The sequence below is a fragment of the Aquarana catesbeiana genome, linkage group LG08 (genome assembly GCF_042186555.1).
Source record: "Aquarana catesbeiana isolate 2022-GZ linkage group LG08, ASM4218655v1, whole genome shotgun sequence".
Lineage (NCBI taxonomy): Eukaryota > Metazoa > Chordata > Amphibia > Anura > Ranidae > Aquarana > Aquarana catesbeiana.
Window position 1 is genome coordinate 190,775,828 of NC_133331.1, and position 8,241 is coordinate 190,784,068.

The following is an 8,241-nucleotide window of genomic DNA, read 5'->3' on the forward strand; positions in this document are numbered from 1 at the left end:
TGTCCCTGATCACTGCAGTCCAGTCACAGTGCCGCTAATCACTGCTACCCACTCAGTGTCCAAATCACCATCCTCTTGCGGTGTCTTTAATCGCTGCCATACCAGTCATATTATCCCTGATCAAAAAAGGATAAATGGCGCTAGAACATACAAACATGCATATAAAGAGTCCAAAGTAAATGTGAAAAAACATCCAGGGTGTGATAGTCAATAAAATTATATATATATAGAAAAATTGTATGTATATATATATATATATATATATATAAAAAGTCACTGAAATTAAAGATCTGATAAAAAGCACCAGTGGCAGCTCACTTGAGAGTGGAAGCAGGCAACTCTGAAAAAACAATGTAAAAAACAGCAAGAAGCGCCAATCTAAGTGCAGTATCATGAAACTTTAATGAGATAATTATAAACGGACAAACAGCCAAATGGCTACTCACAAAGATGAAATAGGTTAAGGCAAGGACAAGTAATGGGTCCAGGGACGTCCTCCTCAGATGTGGGCAAAGTGCATGGTGCAGGTTCTCCTGGAAGCGCTGTCCACGTTAGGATGTGCAAGTAGTCACCGGGGTCATCGCTGGGTGCTGGGCTGCAAAACGATGGAGGTGTCCGCAAAGACAACCAGCGTCTAAGCGGACATGGAGAGCCAGAGCCGTCGCAGTAGACAGGAACCGGAAGACAAGCGTGGAACGCAAGGCACTTAGTCCAGGAACCAACAAAGCGGAAGTGACGTATGGACGTGTTGGATGACGCGTTTCAATGCTTCCGCATTTTCTTCAGATCCGATAGGCTAATACAACAGGTGTCCTTTTATGGGAGCTATGGAGTCAGTAACTAGGCAACAGCTAAAAACAAAACACGATATACTAAATACAATAACAATGAGATGAAGAAAATGAGTTCAAAAACACCAGAAAAATGTGAAAGTGAGATATAAAAAAAGGATAGAAAGAAAAGAAAAAGAAAAACGGAAAAGGATGAATAAATAAAATAAAATAAGGAAAATTCAAAAATAAATAAAATTCAAAAAAATATATTAAAAATATACAAAAATATATAAAAAATATATGAAATAAAATATAAAGTAAAAATAATAAATAATAAATAATGAATAATATAAGAAAATTATAAAAAAAAGGTTTTTCTTTATTTCTTCCAACAACAATTTTTTATAATTTTCTTATATTATTCATTATTTATTATTTATTATTTTTACTTTATATTTTATTTCATATATTTTTTATATATTTTTGTATATTTTTAATATATTTTTTTGAATTTTATAAAAAAAAATTATAAAAAAAAGGTTTTTCTTTATTTCTTCCAACAACAATTTTTTATAATTTTCTTATATTATTCATTATTTATTATTTATTATTTTTACTTTATATTTTATTTCATATATTTTTTATATATTTTTGTATATTTTTAATATATTTTTTTGAATTTTATTTATTTTTGAATTTTCCTTATTTTATTTTATTTATTCATCCTTTTCCGTTTTTCTTTTTCTTTTTCTTTTCTTTTCTTTCTACCCTTTTTTTATATCTCACTTTCACATTTTTCTGGTGTTTTTGAACTCATTTTCTTCATCTCATTGTTATTGTATTTAGTATATCGTGTTTTGTTTTTAGCTGTTGCCTAGTTACTGACTCCATAGCTCCCATAAAAGGACACCTGTTGTATTAGCCTATCGGATCTGAAGAAAATGCGGAAGCATTGAAACGCGTCATCCAACACGTCCATACGTCACTTCCGCTTTGTTGGTTCCTGGACTAAGTGCCTTGCGTTCCACGCTTGTCTTCCGGTTCCTGTCTACTGCGACGGCTCTGGCTCTCCATGTCCGCTTAGACGCTGGTTGTCTTTGCGGACACCTCCATCGTTTTGCAGCCCAGCACCCAGCAATGACCCCGGTGACTACTTGCACATCCTAACGTGGACAGCGCTTCCAGGAGAACCTGCACCATGCACTTTGCCCACATCTGAGGAGGACGTCCCTGGACCCATTACTTGTCCTTGCCTTAACCTATTTCATCTTTGTGAGTAGCCATTTGGCTGTTTGTCCGTTTATATTTATCTCATTAAAGTTTCATGATACTGCACTTAGATTGGCGCTTCTTGCTGTTTTTTACATTGTTTTTTCAGAGTTGCCTGCTTCCACTCTCAAGTGAGCTGCCGCTGGTGCTTTTTATCAGATCTTTAATTTCAGTGACTTTTTTTATATATATATATATATATATATATATATATATATATATATATATATATATATACAATTTTTCTATATATATATAATTTTATTGACTATCACACCCTGGATGTTTTTTCACATTTACTTTGGACTCTTTATATGCATGTTTGTATGTTCTAGCGCCATTTATCCTTTTTTGTATACCATTTTTGAAGCGTGTGCTAATGTGCTGCAGACAGATATTTCATGCTTTATTGAAGTTCTCCAGTGATTTATTTATTTAATTGTGATTTTATTTTATATATCCAGAGGTTGTTTTTAGCATATACAATTTTTATTGCCACATTGATGCTATCATTTTATTTGTCAGATGGATATCATAGAGCAACTAGAGATATATAAATATGTTTTATTAGATGAGTTATACACCATTTTTCCTTCTCACACTTTTTCCCCTTCCATTCATTCCCGTACTTGGCCTCTGTCCAAGTACAGGGATGCCTCCACCAAGATGAAACGTCTAGAAGACCTTGTCACCTCCGCCAGTACTCAATGGTGGGATGGTTTCTTTTTGAAACAATATTTTAAATCTAGAATTTCCCCACGTGGACTCCGTATTTTGAAGGGCTGTGCCTTTCTGGATGAGGACCTCCGCACAGAATGGGAGGGAGTGGCTGAGTTCTGCACCCAGAAGTGGATACAGGTTCTCATCACCCATAGAGACAGACGCTATCTTGCCTTGCGTCAAAAAGCAGAGAAACTTGTTATAGATCTTTTGTCCCTTCACCCACAGTTACCTACTGCGTGGCTCAAAACTTTCAAGATTAATACCAAAAAAAGTGAGAATTCATTAATTGAAAACAAATTAGGAAAACTTAGAAGAGATCTGGACGACTACTCCTATAATAGAGTTTTCAACTGGAAATCTAAACATATCCAGCCCCCCCCTCTCCTACCCCCTCCACGTCCCATCCCCCCTCTTATTTCTGAACATACTTCGAGTTCGCCTTCTTTACTTGACCCTATTCCTTTCAATCCAGCACCTACATCTCCTCCTTTGGCTTCTCCCCATCCGGTTATGGTTGATCATTCACCCCCTGCCTTACCTGCAGTTGATCATACCAATCAGGTTTCCCTCCATGACCCTGAATTCCGTCCCCATCTTCCCTCTGATTCACCTTCTGTGTCTGTACTCCTTGCTCAGACTTGTGCCGCACATGTTCCCACTGATCTTAATTCATCTGCCACTAATCTTGTTTGCCCATTATCTACTACTAAGCCAAATCTCATCAAAGATATCAGGGTGAGTGAACACTCTTCCCCTGACAAGTTGACCTCTCCTTTTTTAGTTCAGACCCCCTCATCCAGCCTAACCCCATTCCAATCCAAAAGAAAAAACGTAGAAGAGGCAGACGAGGGGGACATCGTAATTCCAGAATTATCCCGCCCACTCAAAGTGCGGAAACTATAAACATTTTTAATTTATCCTCCTATACTCTCAATGAATATGAAACTTCATTGTTATCTCGAGGTCTTAATTTTGCCCCCACCACTCTTCCTAACCCATTTACCTTATTTAAGGATTTAAATAAATTTATTCGTGACCTCACACTTAGAAGACACTTCAATATTAAAGACAAAAAAACCCCCACTACAGCTACTTCTGTGTCCGATGATCCGCTATTCTCATTGGATAATTCAGTGGACCAACAAGCTATTCTTGATTTATGTGAACTATGGAATATCAATGAGGATGATGACCTGGTAGCATGGTCCCAATATTCTCAGCCCACTGTGCCAATACAACACACTTCTTTCAGACCGAAATCTGTATTTAACCCCACCCAATCCAAAGGCCCTTTTTTGACAACTTTCTATGAAGTTGTCTATAAGGACCTTTTAGGTCTTTGTGCTTCTGAATCTTCCAAAAACTCATATTCCACTCGCAATCTCAATCCCCAGGAACTCACAGCATTAAAATCACTCAGCACCAATATGGATATCATTATAAAATCTGCTGATAAAGGGGGTGGGATCGTACTACAGAATAGATCAGATTATCTCCAGGAGACGTACCGTCTTCTATCGGATACCAAAACCTATGAGAAACTGAAAACAGACCCACTAGCCAAATTCATTGAGGAATCTAAGACTCTAGTCACACTAGCACTTGGACAGGGAATCTTGACCAAACTAGAAGCATCATTGTTTCTTAAACCATTCTTCCAGGTCCCCTACCTGTATCATCTACCGAAGATACACAAAGATCCTAATAAGCCACCAGGTCGTCCCATAGTAGCATCCATGAACAGCATTACCACCAGCTACTCACTTTATATTGACCAGTTTTTACAGCCATTGGCCCAGTCCCTTCCTTCTTACATTAAAGATGGTACCCATCTGATCGATCTTTTACATCCTTACAGATGGGAGTCTTCGTACCTTTGGGTTTCTTTGGACGTTTGTTCATTATACACCTCTATACCTCACGAAATAGGCCTTCAAGCCATTTCTTACTACCTTCACTCCAACCCCCTGCTTAATCCATCCCAGATTGAGTTTATTATTTCTGCCACCAAGTTCTGTTTAGAACATAATTATTTTACTTTCGATGGTCAATTTTATCTACAAAAACAGGGGACAGCTATGGGCGCAAATTTTGCGCCCAGCTATGCTAACCTGACCATGGGACTGTGGGAGACCAGGTGTGTTTGGGAAAATAATCCCTTCTCTGCACACCTGGTCTTCTACGGTCGTTACATAGATGACATTATTATCATCTGGGACGGCCCCCCTAGTTCTGTGCAAGAATTCATTGCCCATTGCAACAATAACTCTTTTGGCTTATCATTTACATCGACCATGGATCCCGAATCAATATGCTTTCTAGATTTGGAACTGTTCCACATAAATGACCAGATTGTAACAAAAAATTTTACCAAACCCACTGCTGGAAATTCTTTTTTACATTTTTCCAGTTGCCATCACCCCAGGTGGGTCAATAACATACCCAAGAGCCAGTTCCATCGGCTCAGGAGAAATTGTACCAGACTGGAAGATTACAGTTCTCAATGTACCATTCTTTCTAAAAAGTTCACAGATAAGGGTTATCCCCTTAGTACCATCAACGAAGCAGCCTCCTTCTATCTGACTGACACTTTACCCAACCCCAAGGCCCAGAAAACAGACCCTACCACTAGATTTATCACCCAGTTCCATTCTAGTCATAAAAGAATGGAACGGATCATTAAAAAACATTGGTCGATTCTAGCTCAAGATCCTCACCTAGCACCTTCCTTACCCGCTGTTCCTCAGTTTGCTTATCGGAGGGCCCCCAATGTCAAGACTAAGATTGCTCCCAGCAAAATCCCAGTTCAGAAAATATCATCTACATCTAAAAAACTTACTCTTATTCCATTGTTAGGCATGTACCGATGCAAGAAAGCATTATGTCTTACTTGCCCCCATGTCACACATGGTCAGAAATCTTTCTACACCAATGGGAACCAATATATCCTAAAATCATTTTTCAATTGTTCCACCACCTATGTCATATATTGCATTTCCTGTCCCTGCGGGCTGTTGTATGTAGGCAGAACCATCAGGACCCTACGGGCCAGGTTTGGGGAACACAGAAGAGCAGTACAGGCCAATAATCCCCTATATAGTACCGCTCGTCATTTTACCACCCATCATCAACAAAATATTGCAGACTTAAATGTGTGGGTTATCGAATCTATACCAGATCAATTCACTCCTGCAGAAAGATTCCAGAAACTTTCTGGATCTTTACTTTAAACAGTTTGGCACCTAATGGTCTCAACGAAGATATAGAGATCAATACAGTCATTTAGTTCAGTATGACCTAGTTTTAGGACTTATGCAAGTTCCTATTTCCCCTCTTATCATCATTTTCTCATTTATCATTACTTCATTTAATGTCATTCCCTTCCTTACTGCTACCTACTATTATTACTTTCCTCTCACTTTGGCCATACCCTTCCAGTCTATAGCCATATTCAGTTTCTGCTACCTTTGGGTATTTTTCTCCTACTCTGTTCTGAATTCATTAACAATAATATTTCCATCATGTGTGTTGTGTGTGTACATGGGGGTGTATACATACAAACACACAAGTTCATCGACAGGTTTTTAGGTTTTCATAATTTCTTATTTTTTAAGGTTACTATATTCCTCCATTTGTATGTAGATGTCCCCTTTTTTTAGGTGTAGTCAATATGTATGTTTCCTACATTTACACATGTGTGACTATTATAGCCCATATACAGTTTTTAATCAACTGCTCCCCTTTTAGGTTTCACTTTTTTTATATATATATTTTTATATATATATTTTTTTATATATATTTCTCGCTGAGATCTTTTTCCCATTTTTTCTCTTTTTTCTTTTTCCACTTATTATTATTATTTTATTATTTCTATTATAATAATTTTTTATATATATATATATATATATATATATATATATATATATATATATATATATATATATATGTTTCTATATGTATATATTTTTTTCTTCTCTCTTTTTTATTACCAAGGTTTTTCTTTATTTCTTCCAACAACAATTTTTTATAATTTTCTTATATTATTCATTATTTATTATTTATTATTTTTACTTTATATTTTATTTCATATATTTTTTATATATTTTTGTATATTTTTAATATATTTTTTTGAATTTTATTTATTTTTGAATTTTCCTTATTTTATTTTATTTATTCATCCTTTTCCGTTTTTCTTTTTCTTTTTCTTTTCTTTCTACCCTTTTTTTATATCTCACTTTCACATTTTTCTGGTGTTTTTGAACTCATTTTCTTCATCTCATTGTTATTGTATTTAGTATATTGTGTTTTGTTTTTAGCTGTTGCCTAGTTACTGACTCCATAGCTCCCATAAAAGGACACCTGTTGTATTAGCCTATCGGATCTGAAGAAAATGCGGAAGCATTGAAACGCGTCATCCAACACGTCCATACGTCACTTCCGCTTTGTTGGTTCCTGGACTAAGTGCCTTGCGTTCCACGCTTGTCTTCCGGTTCCTGTCTACTGCGACGGCTCTGGCTCTCCATGTCCGCTTAGACGCTGGTTGTCTTTGCGGACACCTCCATCGTTTTGCAGCCCAGCACCCAGCGATGACCACGGTGACTACTTGCACATCCTAACGTGGACAGCGCTTCCAGGAGAACCTGCACCATGCACTTTGCCCACATCTGAGGAGGACGTCCCTGGACCCATTACTTGTCCTTGCCTTAACCTATTTCATCTTTGTGAGTAGCCATTTGGCTGTTTGTCCGTTTATAATTATCTCATTAAAGTTTCATGATACTGCACTTAGATTGGCGCTTCTTGCTGTTTTTTACATTTTTATATTATCCCTGATCACCTCCTTATTAATTGTAAACTTTATGTGCAAAAATACATGTAAAAATACATTTTTATTTTTTGAACTGCATTTTCCAAAAACTTGTGGTGAAAAATTAAATTTTCAAAAGACTCACTATGCCTTTCAGAAAATACCTTGAAGAGTTTTTTTTCCAAAATGGGGTCATTTTGTGGGTGTTTCCACTGTCCTGGTGCCCCAGGGCCACCACAAATGTGATAGGTAGTCAGTTAATAAAATGTGTAATTTACAAGTAATTTATGTTCTTTAACCACTAGCCGATCAGCCACCACAGTTATACTTCCCCCACCTTCTGGGCACACTTCCCCATGGATTAGTGGGAGTCTCAGAAAAATATTCTGACTGCACCCTTTGCTCTCCTTCCCACTATTTTCCAGAGATTTCTGGAATACAGGGGGAAGTAGCAGAGGTCGGGGGGGAGGAGGTACCATCCACAACGGAGGTGTTCGAAGACCTGGCATCCCTGCCAGTACTTTACATGGCCGCAGGAACTTGCACTGACGCATAACAAATTTGCAGATGCGCACAAGAATGCGCTTTGGCAAGCTGGCGAAGGGGTGCGCGCAAGACCATGCAGCTCACTGGTGCATAAACGCTGTTTGCTGCCAAACTGCCTTTATA